General features: G+C 43.6%; 2 long non-coding RNA genes across 3 annotated transcripts; one reads left to right on the top strand and one right to left on the bottom strand.

The window, feature by feature from the left end:
* The first annotated feature begins 9,787 nt into the window (after positions 1-9,787).
* Positions 9,788-16,638, top strand: LOC121029677 (uncharacterized). The gene is made up of 2 exons (XR_005789834.1): positions 9,788-9,913; positions 16,342-16,638. It is a non-coding gene; the product is annotated as an uncharacterized LOC121029677 (long non-coding RNA).
* On the bottom strand, positions 13,065-19,810 carry LOC121029676 (uncharacterized). Of its 2 annotated transcripts, XR_005789833.1 has the most exons (4): positions 19,541-19,810; positions 17,687-17,919; positions 16,391-16,578; positions 13,065-15,816 (listed from the first exon to the last, which is right to left on the bottom strand). It is a non-coding gene; the product is annotated as an uncharacterized LOC121029676 (long non-coding RNA). The 2 variants fall into 2 exon arrangements; XR_005789832.1 differs by lacking the exon at positions 17,687-17,919.
* Between the last annotated feature and the right edge of the window lie 48 nt (positions 19,811-19,858).

Genomic DNA, 19,858 nt, shown 5'->3' with positions numbered 1-19,858 from the left:
TTGGACCATGTGTCTTTAGACTGAAAAGGGAGTTCAGAGAAATCCTCTCCCTGCATTTGCTCTTTTTCAAGTGCTTATAACTCAAAACAATCAATGTACCAAAGTAGCAGATTTGGGGTGACACGTCCCGGACTTCTACAGTTGTATTTTGAGGTAGCATATTCTGGGCAAAGCTTTCTTCCTTGATAAAAAGAGATTCAGGAGGATAAAGGCTTCCCTTCCAGGCTCTGAGCACACTTGTGAAAGGAGGTGATGACTGGTGTCAACCTGGCAACCAGCAGAGGACAGAAACCAACTTCTGATACCTCAGAGGGGAGACGACAAGCCCTGAGTTCCACCTTCGTTTTGGTACTGAACTCACCAAACTGGAACTTCTAGCTACTGGGCTTCATGTTAGATAAGAATTCTCCTTCACAGTTAAGCCTGTTAGGAAGGTATCCAATTATTTGTAGTTCAAAACATGACATATATTTGCCATGATGTGGCTTCCAAGGAATGAGTGATTTAAAAAAAAAATTTTTTTTAATGCTTATTTATTTTTGAGAGAGAAAGAGTGTGAGCAACGGAGGGGCAGAGAGAGGGAGACAGAGAATCCGAAGCAGGCTCCAGGCTCTGAGCCTTCAGCACAGAGCCCGATGCGGGGATCAAACTCACGAACAGTGAGATCATGACCTGAGGTGAAGTCAGACACTTAACCGACTGAGCCACCCAGACGCCCTGTGAATGAGTGATTTTTTTTTTTTAAAGTTCTAAATTTTAAATCCTTTAGTGTATCTTCCAAGAAGCTTCCTGGTTTCAAAAGTCACAAAGGTAAGCTGAACAGAGGACTCACACTTAGTAAAAACAGGGAGTATTTTGCTGTTTTTTTTTTTTTTTTTTTTATCCTTCTCAGGATACTAATCCTACCTTAGCAAGTAGAAGTAAATTAAGAAATGAATCTGTGTTTGTTCCTTCAGTTTCTGCAAATGTCCTTGTGTAGAGAATGATTTGGAACCCCAAAGTAAAATATGAAATGCCATGTAAGATAGACACATTTTAGGATTTTGTAATCGAAGGCTGTCAAGGGTTGAAATAAGGTCCTTTCCTGTCTGATTTTAACATTTTAGGATGGCCAGATGTTACAGGCTGAATTACATCTTCCCCAAATGCATATGTTGAAACCCTCCTAGTATCTCCGAATGTGACCTTATTTTGGAAGTAGTGCCTTCAAGAGGTATTAAGTTAGAGTGGGATCATTAGGCTGGGCCCTAACTCAATACGCCTGGTGTCCTTATAAGAGGAGATCGTTTTGAAGGAGGCAAACCACAAGAGACTCTTAAATACAGAGAACAAACTGAGGGTTGCTGGCGGGGTGTTGGGTGGGGGGGATGGGCTAAATGGGTGATGGGCATTAAGCAGGGCACTTGTTGGGATGAGCACAGGGTGTTATGTGTAAGTGATGAATCACTAAATTCTACTCCTGAAATCATTATTACACTATATGTTAACTAACTTGGATTTAAATTAAAAAAAAAAAATAAGAGATTAGGAGGCACAGGGAGAAGCGTGCCCTGTACTTCTGAGAACAGAAACACCCAGGGAGAAGGCAGCTGTCTGCAGCCAAGGAGAAAGGCCTCAGGGGAAATCAAGCCTGTCGATACTTTGATCTTGGACTTCCAGCCTCTAGGACAATGAAAAAATAAATTTCTGTTATTTAAGCCTCCCAGCCTGTGGTATTTTGTTATGGAAGCCCTAGCAAATGAATGCAGCAGATCTGAGCCATTTGACTTATGGTGACATAGGGTACAGTTTTTTGTTCCTTCCTTTCATTGCTCGTAAAGAAAGGGGTGAAAAAACCGCAAATTAAGAGACGTTTGCAAGTAAGTTAAAATACAAAGTTATACCCAGTGCCACTTCTTTGGAAAGGGCATACAATTTTTATTAACAGGTAATCAGTTTCATCCTACCTGCACTGTATGTTGAATAAATGGGTACAGAATGGTTTAAAGGTGGCATTCAATGACTAGGCTGCCAAATTTGCTCACAGGTCTCAATCCAACCTCAGAAAGAATGAGGGACTTGGAGCCACTTCTTGTGATGATGAGGTGTTTGTGAATTAGAAGACAGGGGATAAAAATTGACTTCTTGATTTTAGACTGTGGATAGCTATGAGACGAAGATGTTAGAAACATTGTTCATAATTTGGACTTATTAGTGGATAAGGAAACACTTGAAAGATTTTATTTTTGATCAGAGTTCCCAAGAGATGAATTAGTCTCCTAAAGAGTATGATCCAAGATCTGTTGGATTGACTCCTTTTCATAAAGTTGTTTGGAAGCAAATTTGTTTCCTTTGTATAATAATTCATGTGATTCGTCTTTTGGGCTAATTATAAATTCAGTTCTCAAAACAGTTTGTCCCTAAGTAAACTGCAATGTTGTTTTCTACTTAATTTTCTAAAACAAGAAAATCTAATGGAAATGTCCTCTCTCGTATTTATTTATTATTACACTGCAGTTAACGAAAATATGTAATTATTACTCTTTTTCCCCCATGTCATTTTGATGCTATGGAAATTACCCAGGATGCTTTCTAATAAAATAAAAATAATAGGTCAACAATCTTATCTGAGTTTTCTCAGGTCTGTCTTGCAAAATTAGCCATCAGGAAATATCTTATCTATCAAAATATAACATTAGTATATATGACAAAATGGTATTTCTTGGACTGTGGTTCACAGCAAAAGATACACAGAAAGCTGAAAATTTTTAGTATTTTCTTGCCAAGTTTTCAGTGACGTTCTTAGAAATAAGAGCCTGAATTATAAAAAGAAAGCAATATGCAAATTTGACAAAGACTATCAATGGCTACAAAACAAAAACTGGAAAAGGCAACTGTAATTTTTGTTCAGTTTTGTTACCAAGAATATAGTTAGCTCATTAGAAAATGTGCCTGTGTATAATAAGCTAATAATCAATAATTAAAAATAAGCATATATATGTGGAACCTCTTATTTGGGAGGTTTTGGTACTATCATCTACAGAACAGAAAATCTGATCTTCACAAATGAGGAAAGAATTCACATAAAAAGTTGCAGTTAATAGAGGTAGAAACAACTAGGCATATTTGACAAGCCACCAGTCATGGAAACTTTAAGTCCTAAAGAGATGGAATTGAATGCAATAAAAAGTATTTTTAAATGGAGACACAATTCTGCAAAAGACTTTTTTTTCTCATTTTATAAATACATTATTAAGTGCTATTTGCTTTTGTATAGCACTAATCTACCAAATTCATCGCCTTATTTTTAGTGAGGCACCAAGACTATAAATGAGCACCCTTACTTGGGTAAGGGGTGGGAGACGGTGGCAGAGATTGGACTGGACTATCTCTTTTGTAACTATAAGATTCTTTGGCTTCAGGACACAGAGACAATCACCATAACAGCCAGTATTTATCTAGCACTTACTCTACGTTAGGCACTGTCCTTAGTGCTTTGTAAAGGAACCTGTGAGGCTCCAGGGTCATGAATGGAATGAATACAGAATGAAAAAACAAACAGCTCCAAATCAAAGGAAAATTTTGGCAATGAAGTTCTAGAGTTTGTATTTTAACAAGAAACTGCATTATCTCTATGGTCCCAGTATTCTGAGGGATAAGGGAAATCTCCTCTTTGATTCAGAGATTCCTGCTTATCCTACACTACCCATTCTTCCTTTTCTAGCAGCTGGCATGTGACTGCTTGGAATAAAGACTCTGTTCTTTCCTACCTTCCAGTTAGGTGAGGCCATGCAACTAAGTTTTGGCCAGCAGAACAGAAATAGAAGTATTGTGGGATAACATGCAGGAACCTGCTTTATGAGACTAGGTATATGCTTTAGGGATCATCAGATTGTACTGTTTTTGTTGTGTCTTTGGGAAGGGACTTTTGTACTATGAAGTTAATACATCAGGTAAACGATTTTATATGTCTCACAATGATACAGCACGACAACTAGCCATATTTTTGTGTGCTTACCTTTGTTTTAAAGATGAAAATGTGGGGTGCCTGGGTACCCCAGCTGGTTAAGTGACCAACTCTTGGTTTTGGCTCAGGTTCATGGGCACTGACAGCACACAGCCAGCTTGGGATTCTCTCTCTTTCTCCCTCTCTCTCTCTCTCTCCGCTCTTTCCCACTTCTGTCTCTCACTCACTCTCTCTCTCTCAAAAATAAATAAATAAACATTAAAAAAAATAAAGGTGAAAATGTAGGGAGAAGAAAGTTGAAGCCAAACTATTATATTAGTGAATTGAAGTAGATAGGGCATACAGGAGGAAAGTAGTAAATATTAGAAATGGAACAGATCAATAAAGTCTGTGTTGATTCTTGAGCCATTGAAGAATTAATAGGCCACTATGCTAAAGCAAGGAGTGCTCGTTCTTAACATGTAGCAGTCTTGTTTATCTTATGAACTTGGTTTTCTGGATTCTCAAGATCATCTACCATTTCCTGGGGAAGTAACAGTTCACATTTTAATATGTCTCACTGCCATGGAATTTACTTTCTGACAAGTCTAATTTTTCTCCTATTCATTCATTGCCTTATTCCTTTCGGCAACTTTCAAGACTAGAGCTGATCCATGAGAACTTTATCTCTCTCTCTTTCCCTCTATTTTTGTACTTTATACTTCCTTAGTTAAGGATGTCCTTCTGTTATCTGGCTCACTAACCCCTACAGCAGCTTGACTCAAACTCAAGCATCATCTCTCTTTAGGGAGTCCATCATTTCTAGAAACCTAGTCTAGGTACCCCAAGGTGTGCTCCAGCCCTGCTGTGTGTATCTCTACTAATGCGCTTATCACTCAGTGTTGTGGTTTTGTTTGCTCCTGTCTCTTCTCCACTGGACTATAAGCTCCTTAAAGTCACAGACTGTCTTTCATCTCTATATTCTTAGATCCCAGCAAAGTGCCTGTCTTACAGCAAATATGCAATAAGTTCTTCCTTAAACATTTTTTTCTCACATCTGAGATTCAAAATATCTCAAACATATTTTTCTTTAATAAACTTTTTAGGGGCGCCTTAGTGGCTCAGTCGGTTGGGCGGCCGACTTCAGCTCAGGTCATGATCTCAGGGTCCGTGAGTTGGAGCCCCGCGTCGGGCTCTGTGCTGACAGCTCAGGGCCTGGAGCCTGTTTCAGATTCTGTGACTCCCTCTCTCTGACCCTCCCCCATTCATGCTCTGTCTCTCTCTGTCTCAAAAATGAATAAATGTTAAAAAAAAAATTCATAAACTTTTTAAAAGATTTTTAAATGTTTTTTTTTTTTAATTTATATTTGAGAGAGAGAGAGCACCAGCAGAGGAAGGACAGAGAGAGGCGGGACAGAAAATCTGAAGTGGGTTATTTATGCGCTGACAGCAGCAAGCCCAACGCAGGGCTCGAACTCACAAACTTGAGAGATCTTGCCCTGAGCCAAAGTCCGATGCTCAACTGAGCCACCCAGGCACCCGTCATATACTTTTAAAGTTAAATTTATTGAGGAGTAATTCACATGCAATACAATTAACATTTTAAAATTGTACAGATCAATGAACTTTGCCAAATGTATACAGTCTTGTAAGCACACCACGATTATGATGTGGAACGTTTCCATCACCCTTGAAAGTTCTGTTTGCTCTTCTGCAGTCATTCCCTTACCCCATGTCCAGCCCCTGGAAACCACTGCTCTGATTTTTGTCTGCACAGTTTTGTTAGTGCTATGCTGCCAGTACAAATGGAATCTTATGCATCATGTGCAGGCATACCTCATTTTATTACACTTTGATGTATTCTCCTTCACAAATCATGTATTTTTACAGATCGAAGGTCTGTGGCAGTTCAGCATCTAACAAGTCTATCAGCATCGCTTTTCCATAGCATTTGTTCACTTCCTGACCCTGTGTCACATTTTGGTAATTCCTGCAATATTTCAAACTTTATCATTATTATTATGTTTGTTACGTGGTCAAAGATCTTTGGTATTACTATCGTATTTGTTTTGGGGTGCCACAAATTGTGCCTGTATAAGACAGTGAGCCTACTTGACAAATTGTGTGTTCTCACTGCTCCACTGACCCCCTGTCTCTACCTCTCTGTGGGCCTCCTATTCCCTGAGACACAATATTGAAATTAGGCCACTTAATAACCATATAATGGCCTTGAAGTTTTCAAATGAAGAGTCATTTGATGTGGCAATTTTCACTGTTGCCTTATTTTAAGAAATTGCCCCAGCTGCCCCCACCTTCAGGAAGCACCACCTTGGTCAGTCAGTTGCCACCAACACTGAGGCAAGACTTTCTATCAGTGAAAGGATTAGGACTCGCTGAAAGCTCAGATGATCGTTAACATTTTTTAGCAACAGAGGATTTTTAAATTAGGGCATGTACATTGTTTTTTTATATATAATGCCTTTGCACACTTATTAGACTACAGTGTAGTGTAAAGGTAATTTTTATGCATGTTGGAAAGCCAAAAAATTCATTTGACTCACTTTATTATGATATTCACTTTATTGTGGTCATCTGGAACCAAACCCACAATATCTCCAAGATTTGTTTATACTCCTTTGAGTTTGACTCTTTTCACTGGACATGATGTGTTTGAGATCTGCCCATGTTGCATACATCAGCAGATTATTCCTTTTCGTGTCTAAGCAGTACCCATCTTATGCACGGTCTAAATAAGTGTATCCACTTGGTGGAAGTTATGGTTGTTTCCAGTTTTTAACTCTTGGGGAGGATGGTGCTAAAACGATTCACATGTAGATCTTTATGTGGACACAGATTTTCATTTCTCTTGGGAAAGTACGTATGATTGAGATTTCTGGGCTGTATGGTAAGCGTGTGTTTAATCTTATAATAAAATACTAACCATTTGCAAAGCAATGGTGCCAATATATACTGCTACCAGCAGCATACGTGGTTTTCAGTTCGTCAGTGCTTTTACAACAAATATAATAAGTACGCTAGATTTCTAGTTTTATAGTTGTCACATATTGCTAAGTTACTTAAAAAATATGTAAAAGTAAATGGATAGAGGTGCTGAGATCTGGGGGTTTTTTTGGTTGCCAGAGTAGAAAGATATTGAATAAGGCCCATTCCTCCTAAATAATTCCTCCACTGTTTTAGTTAGCGATACTTGAAATTCCTTCCTTGCAGTGTCATTGTCCCCCCAATACTTTGTTAGAACTCGAAGTCCTCAGGAAGCTGATCTGATAGGATCACTTCATCAAAATTTGTCAGGACCAGTTTCCAAAGCCCTGGCTCTGAGTGGGGTGGGAGAGCCATGCCGAGTATGGAGAATCTGAGTCTAGGGATGAGCGAAGGCTGGGAAGAGTAGAGTTCCGAGATGAGGGAGCCACACAGCAAATGGCCAACAACCAGGCTGACAGGAGACCGGAGCAAGACATCCATTTTATTTCTCTGCCAGCTATGGCAGCAGATTGGGGTTTGAGGACCAGCCGAGCCGCTTTCTAGTCACGTGGCTTTAAGCAAATCCTGTAACCTTTGATTTAAACACCAGATTTTTTTTTTTTTTTCTCTTCCATCTAGATGCTGCGGAAATATGAGTAACTCCATCTGCCTCAAGTGTTTGTTGTGGGCATTGCATTGAGATGTACTGGTAAGTGCAAATATATACTTCATCAATGTCTTTTAAATGGCCAATTTTAAAAACTGCTTTCCCCCCTGAATTCTCTTCTGTAGAACCTTCTTTTGACTTTCATTCTATAACTACCACATCAATGGTCCCCTCTCTCTGATTCATTTAACCTCTTTTCCTGCCCCTTTAGAGCATCCCACATGCTTTACAGTAGTAGTCGGTGGTACATTCATAAATTTCTTCGCACTAAGTCCACCTCAGACCCAGAGAACAAAATTGTGAGTTTTTAAAAAATTTTTTAATGTTTCTTTATTTTTAAGAGAGAGACAGATAGAGCTTGAGCTGGGGAGGGGCAGAGAGAGAGGGAGACACAGAATCTGAAGCAGGCTCCAGGCTCTGAACTGTCAGCACAGAGCCCTATGGAGGGCTTGAACCCACGAACCATGAGATCATGACCTGAGCTGAAGTCGCATGCTTAACTGGCTGAGCCACCCAGGCGCCCCCAAAATCGTGAGGTTTTGAAGGATTTTTTAAATGTTTATTTATTTTCGAGTGTGAGAGAGAGACAGAGGACAAGGGGGGAGGCGTAGAGAGAGAGAGAGGAAGACACAGAATCCGAAGCAGGCTCGAGGCTCTAAGCTGTTAGCACAGAACCCGAGTCAGGGCTCGAACCACAAACCGTGAGATCATAACCTGAGCTGAAGTCTGATGTTTAACCAACTAAGCCACTCAGGCACCCCTAAAATTGTGAGGTTTTAGATGTGACTGAGATGTGCCTTTCAGTTTCAACTAGTGTGACATGACAAAGAATACTCAAATTACATCAAATTGATCTGAGATGCTAGGAGCCTTCTTAATATCTGAGGAGGTGAAAGCATCCTTCTGTGACTCTTCCGTTGTCTCTAACACAAGCATCTTTTCACAGGAGAAGTTCAGTCATAGTCATTTATAAAACGCCTACGTTTTCCTGGAAATTTTCCTATATTCCCTTTCTATTTATAACTCCACTTGTTTTTGCCTTTTTTTTTGTGTTCCAGCATAATGTTTATTTATAAAAAAGATGTCATGTAATCCTTGCAATGCCCTCTACGATAGGAAAGATGAAGTTTTAACGGAGTCAATGACTCGCTAGGGAAAACACATGTCTATGCAATGATGTCATCACTGATGATTCCATGGCCCCTTTGTTCTCTGGGGACCTGCTGTTTCCATACGCTGTCTAGCTCACAGGATGGTTTTGCTTTCAAGTGAAGCCAATCTCAAAATTATGCTAAGTGTGAGGGCCAGAAGTTAACAGGAGTTAAGGAATTTCTGAAGACAATAGCACAAAGGAGATTCCTCTGTTCTTGGCAGCCAGTTCTCCAGACTGAGTGGAATGAGTCAAAATTCTGATTAAGGTCTTATTAAATCTGATGTCAGTAACCAGGACTATTTGGCACCTTGGAGAGGGATTGGCTTAGCTTACTTTTTAGCTACCAAGTGCCCAGTCCAGCCCAGATGTCCACAGAAGGTGGATGTTTACCACTGGATTACTATTTCTCAGTGGTAGAGTCTGCTGAATTCTAAGGGCCCTTTTGGTCGTACAGTCTGCTGGTCGCCCCCCATTATTGTTTCTCTCTTTCTTCCATCATAATGGAACCTCAGAGTTTAAGATGGGCGCCTGGGTGGCCAGAATAAACTACATTGTCAAGCCTCCTTTGTAGCTAGATGTGGCCATGTGACTAAGTTCTGACCAAAGAAATATAATCACAATCATCTAAGAGCAGCCTGTGGGAATCTTCCTCTGAAGACGACAGAGATTACTGTCTGACCTCTTTCCCCCACTTTTTTTTTTTTTTTTGGTCCTTTGCTTTTTCCTTTTGGCTAAAATTTCTGTGTCATGACTGAAGCCAAAACAGCCATCTTAGACCGTGTGGTATCTTGAAACAGAAGCCTCATCTGTGGACTGATAAGATGACAGAAGCCTGGGCTTCGGTGGACTTCATGGAACAAGTCCACCATCTCAGATGTGGATTGTCTACCTCCTGACTTCCATGAGTGTTTTAATCCCTGTTACTTCTGTTCCCTGTTGCTAGCAGCAGAACTTTTTTGATGCAGTAGAGTGCCAGTTGTGGGCACTTTTAGGAGATGAGAGATTAAAGTGGGTGTGGCACTGTTCTTATGGATTCCCAAAGATGGTCTCAGGAAGGAAGCAGTCACTGCCTGTCGTAGGACACAAGTCTGCTGTGCTGGGTCTGTCCTTCCACCTTCACTCAGAACACATGGCAACTGCTCCCAGACATCTGGTCTCCTTATTAGCAGCTCTGTCAGCTGTACCGGTAAGTGCTGGGTGGGCCAGGCACATCTAGATGCGTATATCGTTACCTATTTGTGGCAATTTTGTTTTGCTTTAACTTTAAAAGATTTCAGATGCAGGTATGTTGTGACAGGCAGCAAGCTTCCACTGCTCTAGTCCAACCCCATTCTTGAGGTAGTGAGGCAATGAGTCCCAACATGTTTTGCTAAATTAATGACATGCTCAAGAATACAGTACCCAGAATAATGGCAAGAAGACCAATCTAAGCAGTTGGCACCTGGGTTCTAGTCCTGGCACCAATGATAGAAATGTACTATTGAGCAAGCTCCTGAACTGCTCTGGTTCTCAGGTTTTATAAATGTGAAATGGTGCAGTGGGTTACATGATTTCTAAGATCCCTTTTGGTCATAGAGTCAGCTAGTTGTCCCCCGTTTCCTTTTCTCTCTTTCTTCCATAATAATAGAAACATCAGAGTTCTATTATCATTCTGTGATAATTTCTATCATCATTAGATAGATGAGGCTACCATATAATCTCATTTCTGTCTCTAAAAGTGTTCATGGGGCATCTGGGTGACTCAGTTGGTTGAGTGTCCAACTTCGGCTCAGGTCATGATCTCATGGTTCGTGAGTTTGAGCCCCACATTGATCTCACTGCTGTCAGCACTCCTCCACGCATGGAGCCTGCTTCAGATCCTCTGTCTCTCTCTCGCTGTCCCTCCCCTGCTTGTGCTTTCTCTCTCTCTCTCATAAATAAATAAACCTTTTAAAAAAAGTATTCAACTCATCTACTGAAAGTACATACAGTAAAAAAAAATTACAGTATTTACATTAGAAGAAATAAAAGCAAATTCTGTCCTCATCTTTGGATATATATTTTAATGTCAACATTAGTAAGAACAAGAAATAGCATCTTAAGTGTCCTTTGGCAATGAAATTTGACCATGTTTTTTCTGACTGAAACTTTAAAGACAATGACAACAATGAACAGACTCCTTCCAGGTGTAACATGGGAGTGGGGGCGGTGGAAGCCTGGGAAGCAGGTGCGGGCGGGTCTGAGTCTGACTGCCCCACTGCCAGCTCTCTGACCCTGGCCAATCAACCTTTCTTTGGTTTAGGGGTTTCCTCAAAATAATTTTCTAACAACTGGCTGGCAACACCGAACCCAAATTTAAACACTCCCTTGGAATACACTGATTTGGGGACCAGCTCTCCAGGTGATTGGTCCTCCTGACCTGCCAGTTCTAGATGGCTCCCCTTAGCCCTCCAGGTGGCAGGTGGGTTCTCGGCTTTTCTCAGCACAGACTTCATGAATAGCAAAGGGGGCTTGGCTTAGATAAGCATGGGTCAACCCTCACAGACCATCAGAATTATCAAGGTAGCTTCAAAAATGTAGAGATGCCCAGGCTTGCCTTGGAGAACAGATATAACTGGTCTAAGGGTGGTGCTCAGACATCAGTAGAGAAGTTTTCCAGGCTCCCTGAGTGATTATTTTGTGCAGGTAGGCTTGAGTCCCATTAGCTTAGGTCTACTAAGCTTAGGTCACCTCAAGGCACATGGTGGCTTTCCAGTAGGACAGAAGTGGGAGGAATATCACTGAGCCAATCACAGAGCTCAGACAATGGCCATATTGTGAAAGCCCATTATTTATTTGCTGCAATCCTCACCTTAGTTCCAGTGTAGAAATGGGAATGAGCATCAGGCACTGCTAGAAAATGCAAGACCAGACATTTCAACTTCATTTTCATAGGTAATAATAAAAATAGCAAAGGCACAAGACTTCATTTCAAAAGAGTGCTAATAAAAACACAACCTCAATACTTGGTTTCTTACACTTATGTGGTGAGCATGGCCTTAAGTGTTCCTGACATCAGAGAACAGAAGCTTTTATTTTGGGGGCAGTTAGTGGTTTTGTTCAAAGCTATTGCTACCAGGAAAAAACCAAAAATCTAAGAAAAGAAGCCATTCAATAAATAAAACTACACTTAAAAAAAAAAAAACAAAAACTAGACCATGTGTGAAAGTTTGAAATGATTTTCTCAATTTAAACACTGAGTGAGGATTTAATGTACTTTCAGCCTGATGAGTCCAGCACCCGGGCAGCATTAGACAGGGGGAGGATGGAGAAAATTGTTTAAGCATTTCCCAGATGCTTTTTGTATCACATGCAGTGTTATGTATTCAGCCACCCATGGCCAAGCTTTCAGGAGAGCCAAGGAACAACAATGCCATCCTTTTCCCTTTGAATAACTGCCTGTCACACAGTGCAAATGTGACCTCTTCAGTAGGTTTTCACACTTTGCAAAATTCTGGGTGGGGGGTGGGGATGGGGAGGAAGGATACATCTCTTTCTCTTAAAAAATCTGTATAGGGGCGCCTGGGTGGCGCAGTCAGTTAAGCGTCCGGCTTCAGCCAGGTCACGATCTCGCGGTCCGGGAGTTTGAGCCCCGCGTCGGGCTCTGGGCTGATGGCTCAGAGCCTGGAGCCTGTTTCCGATTCTGTGTCTCTCCCTCTCTCTGCCCCTCCCCTGTTCATGCTCTGTCTCTCTCTGTCCCAAAAATAAATAAAAATTAAAAAAAAAAAAATCTGTATAGAGGGGCATCTGGGTGGCTCCAATGGTTAAGTGACCAATTCTTGATTTCGTCTCGGGTCATGATCTCGCAGTTCGGTTCGTGAGATCGAGCCCTGCATCGGGCTCTGCACTGACAGCTCAGAGCCTGCTTGGGATTCTCTCTCTCTCTCTCTCTCTCTCTGTGTGTCCCTGGCATGTCATTCAGCCATCTGACTTTGCTCAATCATCGTTAAGATATTTTCCCATCATGACTTCCTAACACCAGTCATTTTCCTCTTTGCATGCCACTGTTGTGAGTGCCACAAGATAGACCCTCTGAGTCTCTTACCTGGATTCTGGCCCACCCCTCACCCCGTCTCCCTTTATTTTTATTTATTTTTTAAAGGTTATTTACTTACTTAGAGAGAGACAGAAAGCACAAATGGAGGAGGGACAGAGAGAGACACAGAATCCAAAGCAGGCTCCAGGCTCTGAGCTGTCAGCACAGAGCCCAAAGCGGGGCTTGAACTCATGGACCTTGAGATCATGGCCTGAGCTGAAGTTGGACACTTAACCTACTGAGTCATCCAGGCACCGCCCCCCCCCCCCCCCAGTCTCCTTGCTTGTAGGCTGTCTTCCTAAGAAGTTACTGTGAGCCTGATTGTCAGATTAGGCTTTTTGCAACAAGATTTTTATCATTCTTCTGTGGTTTTAATATACCAGAAAGACCATGAGCTTAGGTATCAGAAAGCCGAGCTCAGATCTGGGTTCCAAAATTAACAGGTAAATCACCTGACTTCTCTGAGCCTCAATTCCTTCTCTCTAGCATAGAGATAAGAATTAAATGTCATGGACTGATGTATGTAAAATGCTTTGCGCAATGACTGGGATACGCCCTGTCAATTATTTGCACAGTAATGATTATATTTAAAGGATTAAATTCCAGAATCTCAGCTACTTCCAAACTCCAATACTATTCCATCGTGTTCACAAAGTTTCTGCTGAAACAACTCTGCTTTATTTATTGCCCAGGACATTTCTTTTCTCTTTGCTATTTTTTTCAACTTCTCGTTTTGAATCTTGTGCTTGGAATGTTAACTGCTAGTCCTTTAAAATCTTCCTCCTCCAGAAATTCTTTAGGGACCACTTCAGCATACACTGCTTTCTCCCTTGCACAAACTTGCAACGATTCTTATTGTTGGGAGACACCTCTCCAGTGGATCTCTCCTGTTTCTGCAGAGGCACCAAATGCTTTTATTTTAGAGGATTGTTTCCAGGGAGTTTGTATACTAGCGGCCTAAGAACCAAAGGTAATTTCTCCCTCCAGAGCAAAGGGCAAGTTTGTTTACTGTCTAGTGTAACAAAGATAATGCCTCCTTTCAGGGCAAAAGTCAGGCAGGCTGACTGCCCTTAGAAAAGACATGGGTTCCCCAAGCTCAGTTCAGTTTCCTCAGTGCAACCCACTGTGTTTGCAAGGGTCACTGGGTCTTCTTCGCATTACCCCGTGGGAACTGGGGCCTGGAGAACCAGGGCAAATAATGATACTCTGGCTACTGGTATTGCTGTCAGTAACATAGTCCTTTGTCTCTGGTTCCTCGTGTGTTCTGCCAGCATCCTGTGAATCTGTAGTATGTTAACTTGTTAGCTTGCAAGTAGGATACAATTTCAGATCCTAAAATAGTTCTTGACGACTATTATTGTTATTGTTATTATTTGGTTGCTATGGCTCTTAAATATTTTTTCATAACAATCTACTCTTTCCCCCCTTTTTTCTTGTCATGGGGTTTTGGAGAGACTGATTTATGGAGAAACTGGTTTGTGGAGAAATTGCTTTTTTTATGCAGAATGTTCTGAATCATGGGTTGAACTGATTGCTTCCTGCAATGTCTTTTGTCTTGTTTCTGTATATCATGATTCCCCTCCGCCCCCCAATGATTTTTTATACTGGTCTGTCAGTTTCCAATTATACACTGTCTCCAGACTTACTCTTGAGTCTTTTGACTTTGGTCTTTGTTACTACATTTATGCTTTTTATGGACAGGACCTCTTTTGATTTGCTTTTTTAAAAAAATTCCTCACAGTTTCTAGTGAACATCATGAATGTTTGCTGAATGAATGATCCAGATCAAAACGATTAAAGGAGTCTACTCACATAATGGCCATCCTTTCCCTCTTTTCCACCAGAGGGCGCATTCCACTCCATATTGGATTTAGGAACATTTCCAAAGTCTGGAATTCTGTCTGCCTTGAATACCTGGGTATCTGTGCTTCTTAAATGTAGCTGAATGAAGTAGTAAGTGTATAAAAATGCTTTATCAAATGAAACCTTGGTCTGGTTACACTTATCCTACACAGGAGCTCCAACTGGGACCAATAAAACCTCTTCTGACTATGATTTCATCACTACTGCATTTCAGTGTACTCCGTAATCAGTTTGAAGGCCATGACCAAATCCTGAAAAATGAGTTCCTAATGACTTTTCACATTTTCCAGCAACCTTCAAATTTATGTCAGTATACACTTACCAACTGTCCACACACAGAGCGGTGTTCTGATTAGGAATTCTGGACCTGCTGCTACTTTGATAGTTACCAAATAAATAGATTCTGAGTCCCGAGGCGGTAAGGATGACTGAAACAGTATTGAATCTTATAGAAATGAAGTCACAAAGGGCTGCTTTCTTCACTCTTAAGTGAATGTGTTTCCTTTTATCTTTCATAGTTGCTCAAGGAGGTCAGAGCTAACTGAACAATCGACTCCCATCAGCATTTGGCTTTTATCAAATCTGAATGGTTCATCCTAGGAAGATGTTGTATTTGGATGCAAATTTTTTGTTTTAAGCTTCATAGCCTTCCAGGCAACCACATTGGTTGAGGTCACAAGAAGTTGAACTTGCCACCTCGGGTGGGAGGATAAATGTGATGCAATTACTGTTTTCTGCTCCACAGCTGCTCACACGCCGAAAGGGAGAGATCGTTTCAGGGCAAGTGAGAGGTCTGGATGAGGTGCGCACAAGCCTGGCGACGTCTCTGGAATAGTTCTTTATGAAGAAGTCAAGAAGGCAGGAACACAATATACCCCTTCTCCCTTCCTGTAGGGATGTCTTTGGTCCCTGGATTCTTTAGCTTTGCTAGTACAGAGAGGGTAGTTGCTTACTGCTTCTCATTTTTAATTTTAAAACATTTTGAAGCCATAATCTCTTAAGAGATGTAAGTGGGCCAGTGAAATCCCTTCAGGTGTCCTGGGTGTTCCTTGACAGAGTTTTGAGGGCAAGGCCTCATCTGAATTGTCTTTGTATCCACTGCTCTGAGTTTGTCACTGTGCACACACATGGAAGGTGCTCATCAACTGTATTTTGACTTCGTGCACAGGGTTCTAAAGGAGAGGATTCAGACACACTGTTTTTGATGTGACTTCTTGACTGTTCAGATACAATGCCTCTCTGCCTCTGAGAATCAGTGTAGGCAGAATACTACCTCCTCTCTCCACACTCTTATCTCAAAGGGCTTCTTCTCCCAAGACCCTTGAAGTCCACTCTGGGTACAGCCCACACACAGCCCCAAGAACTGGACCAACTGTGCACATTCAGCCTGGGTTTTTCTTTCCTTCCCCTAGAGGTACATCAGCAAGAACTTGCAGTGGAAACACCTTCACCTATAGCAGGAGTGCTGGTTAGGTTAACGCCAAGAAAATCAATGAGGAGGCTGCTTTTGCCTGTTTATAAATTAGGGACGACCCTGTAATCTGAACTCCTTCCTGAAATTCACACATTTTAAGTTTATCCCTGACCAGAACCTTGCAGCAGCCTTGGGGCAAGAATTTCTATAGGCGGTTGGTTAATGGACACAAAGAGAGTTTATGTCACCTCCTCACTTGTTCTCCCATGTTGTCGCCTCTCAGACATTTCTGGGAATCAGATGGATGAATGACACATTTTTCAAAAACTCACCTGCAACTCAACTTCTGGCTCTCCATTCTGGAACTTTGACCTCCGACGCCAGTGCTCGTGCTCACCGCTAGATCGCGCTGTCGGACAAGGAATCTGAAGCTCTGGAACCTCCGGGAGCCCAGGAGTCGAAGGGAGAAGAGGTGGGCGAGCAGATGATAGAGTGAGGAAGGGTGAGCCCAGGGTATAACCTGAGGAATAAAAGACACACAAAGCATCTAAAGTGAATAAATTGAACCATCTCTGCCTCACTCGATAAATGTCAATTTGTTGCAAACATTAAGGGATTCCAAGGGGCATCAAGAACTGGACGCTCTGCAAAAGGGGGCAGATTGGAAGAGGGTTTACACGTTTTTTTTTTTTACCGATTTGTCCCCTTACCATACTGGGAGTCTAGCTTGCAGAAGGGCCTCCAGAGGCCAAACCGTGCAGGTGTCTTGCTGGAAGTCCCTCCCGAGGTGCCTCTTTGCATAACCTTGAGTTGCACTCCTGTCTCGTGAAAATGGGTGTTTTTGGATTAGCTTGTGGATGTATGTCTGTGTACTCCCCGAACCAGTGTTCCTTCCTTCTTTTTCCTCTCAACCTATTTTGGAAGTATTTCGTAGAGATTCTTTTTTCTGAGGGACCAAGGGTGTTTGCGGCCAGTGGTTTGTTACTGACAGACCTTTGCAGTAACTATTTTCAAATGCATTAAATCTAAGTCTGTTAATGAGAATGCCTTAAGCAAGAGAGGATGGCCACAGGGGTCCCCAGGATGTCACTTTGGGTTGGAGAGCAGTGCAATGTGAGTGCTTTTGCGGGGGGAGGGGGAGGAGGGGAGGGGCGTGCTCCCGCCTCTGGAAAAGGCAGCCCTTGGCTCCCCAGCAGGTGACTGACTGTTCAACTCTGCATTTGCAGCTCTGAGCCAAATCAACTGGGAAGAACTCTTTTAAGAGAGAGAAACAAACCATAAGAGACTATTAATAATAGAGAACAAACTGAGGGCTGATGGAGGGAGGTGGGTGAGGGATGGGCTAGATGGGTGATGGGTATTAAGGAGGACCCTTGTTGGGATGAGCCCTGGGTGTTGTATGTAAATGATGAATCACTGAATTCTACTCTTGAAACCAATATTGCACTGTATTTAACTAACATTTAAATAACAATTAAAAAAAATAAAATCAGTAAAACCAGAGTTACACTGCTCCCCGGTGTACAACTTTGCCATCACAAATTAAACACAACAAAAAGTACATAAAGAAAGAAAAGCGCGCCTACACACACACACACACACACACACACACACACACACACACACACCTGAGCGAAATGCAAACCCCAGCCAGCCTTGGCAGGCCAGCGAGGCGGCAGCTTTCCTTTTCTAGACAGTGGGTGTCGGTTTCCCAAGGGGCGTCCCTGGCGGTTCTAAGTCCCTGTGCGGGCCAGGGTGTCCGCTGCGAGCAGCGCAGCGCGACTGGGTGACCGGCCTGCGGCTGCCGGGACTTATCTGCCTCTTGGCTCTGTCCTTGTGTCTGCCACCAGCCCACTTGCGTCTGTAAGAAGGAATTTGAGTGAGGGTGCTGGTAGAGGGCTGGCCAGCGAGCGAAGGACCGCTCTCCACCGGCTTGGTATAAGAGCTCACTGGTACTCAGCTGATGACCCCGTTCCGCGTAGTGCACGTCGGGTCATTCACGTCCAGGACGCGCTTCTGCCCTAGGGGTTTGCGCCGGACACCCGGGTTGTGAGAGTTTGAAGGGGGAAAACGCCTGGGCACTGTGCGCGTGTGTGGGCTCTTTGTGACAGTTGCCCAGCGGGTTTTCGAGTGGGCCGTGTGTACTCAGAGAATGTGCAGAGGTGGAGATTCCCATTTTTCTCCATTCTTTCCCTCCAACCTTCTCTCTGGCTTCCTCTGGCTTTAGCTGGAGGCAGCTGTGAGTGGGGCGGAATGGAGGGGGGCGCTCTGCAAGTTCTTGTCATTCTAAAGGCAAGTTCAGAGGCTATCACGCCTGTTGGACGGAAGGCCAGATTTGCAAACGTCAGTCAAATAGGGAAGAGAGGTTTACATTGGCGACAAGACCTCCCCTTTTACTATTGCTGGCGGTCAATTCCAGGGGCATAGCTCCCGCGTTCCCCTCCGGGCCCCCTCCCCCATCCAGGGTGCTCACCCTTTCAGGGTTAACCTCTGGGCTTCAAAAGGCCAAAAGTGCAGAGCTTGTGACCAGGGCACAGACGTGTGTAATCTGAACCTCTCCTGGAGCGTTTTTCTGATGCTACAGTGTTAGAGCCCCGCGCTTCCTCCCGTGCATCTAGTACAATTTGGCAACCCTGAGTGCCAGGTTTCCTGCTCTAGGCCAAGGGGGTGGAGCCGATTGGGGGGAGGGGGCGGTAAAAAGGGGAAGATGCTGGCAGAACGTCAGCTCTCATTTGGCGTCCATCTCTTTGGTAGTTGGGGGAAATTTACTTTCATTCGTCTCGACCCCGCGGGGTTGGAAGGCAGAGTTTCTGGTCCAAAGCCTCCGCTGGGGGCCAGGTTATGCTGTGGTCCGGATGCCAAATTTCCAACGTGATTGCAACTTGTTCCCTAGCGGCTTCTTGTGCTGAGGACCCCAAGGTTTCATTGCGTCCCTTGCCCTCTGTCTTGGCTCAAATTAAGCCTCTTAGTTCCGTCCCGAAGCATTAGCGAAGTAAGACAGGACTGGGAAAGCCATCCCGTCGCTGAGCCCCGCGAGGGCGGCTGTACGGGTTTCCAATCGGCCGCTCAGAGATTGAAAAAGACAGAAGGCGCGCCGCGTGCACAGACAGTTAGTTAATGGAAACCCTGTAAATCGGTTTTAAGTGCACCCAGGACGGAGGGGGAGGGAAGTGTAGGTGGTGATGATGGGGGATGGGACTAGGGTGGGGTGGGGTCGGTCACACATTCTTGCAGTTCTGAAACTAAGAGTCGCTTCCCTCCCTCCCATTGTTCTTAATTTAGGAAAATAAATTCATTAAAGAAAATCGCAAGGATAGGGAAACCCGAGCTCCCCAGCCCGCCCCAAGCAGAAGAGTGCGCGGCTTCCCTTGGCAGGGAACCCGGCTGCGGCTGTCCCCCTCCCCGCTTCCTCCCTCTTCCCCCGCTCCCTGTATTCCCCCCCCCCCTTCCCGGCGGGGCATTGCTACTACGGGGATCGCCACCTCACGCCGAAGGAATGCTGGAAGTATGCACACGTTCCCAAAAGTAGACCTCCTTCACCGCCGGAGGAGCATACATCACCCCGTGGCAGCCGTCCACCTTCTCAGGCGTTTCGTAACCGAGTAAACTGAGAGCCGGGAACAGCCCTCTATTAAGTAGCCCGCGGCGCGGAGCCTCTTCCCACTCGACCAAGGCGAGCCGTCGCAGACGCGTCCGCGCGCGGGCAGCTGCGGTCCCGGGCAGTCTCCGCCCGTCCGGCGGCGCCTGCGGCTCCCGCCGGGACACTCCAACACTTCACAACCTTGGTGGCCTTGCCGCTG

The sequence above is a fragment of the Herpailurus yagouaroundi genome, unplaced genomic scaffold (assembly GCF_014898765.1).
Source record: "Herpailurus yagouaroundi ecotype Mexico unplaced genomic scaffold, PumYag 139, whole genome shotgun sequence".
Classification (NCBI taxonomy): domain Eukaryota; kingdom Metazoa; phylum Chordata; class Mammalia; order Carnivora; family Felidae; genus Herpailurus; species Herpailurus yagouaroundi.
This window is presented reverse-complemented; position numbering and strand designations above follow the sequence as displayed.